The following is a 286-nucleotide window of genomic DNA, read 5'->3' as shown; positions in this document are numbered from 1 at the left end:
TTCAGCAGGCGTCTCCCTGCACTGTGAGCCAGTAGCTGTCCTAGAACACCGCGGTGAGACAGGTGCATCTCCAGGGTTTCCACCTGCTGCATCCTTGCCGTGCATGCCCCAGTCTGTGCCATTGCCTTTCACAGCAGCGCAGCGCATGTAACTCGTCTCTCCCACCCCTCCTCTGTACTCTTTCAGGCCAGAATGGAGTCTGTGAATCGGCCCTACGCTTCCCTTATGCCCCCTTTATCCCCACAACCGAAGATAGTCACACCCTACGCAGCCTCCCAGCCTTCCC

Source organism: Tupaia chinensis, unplaced genomic scaffold (genome assembly GCF_000334495.1).
Source record: "Tupaia chinensis unplaced genomic scaffold, TupChi_1.0 Scaffold000361_2, whole genome shotgun sequence".
Taxonomy (NCBI): domain Eukaryota; kingdom Metazoa; phylum Chordata; class Mammalia; order Scandentia; family Tupaiidae; genus Tupaia; species Tupaia belangeri.
Note: the sequence above shows the minus strand (reverse complement) of the source record.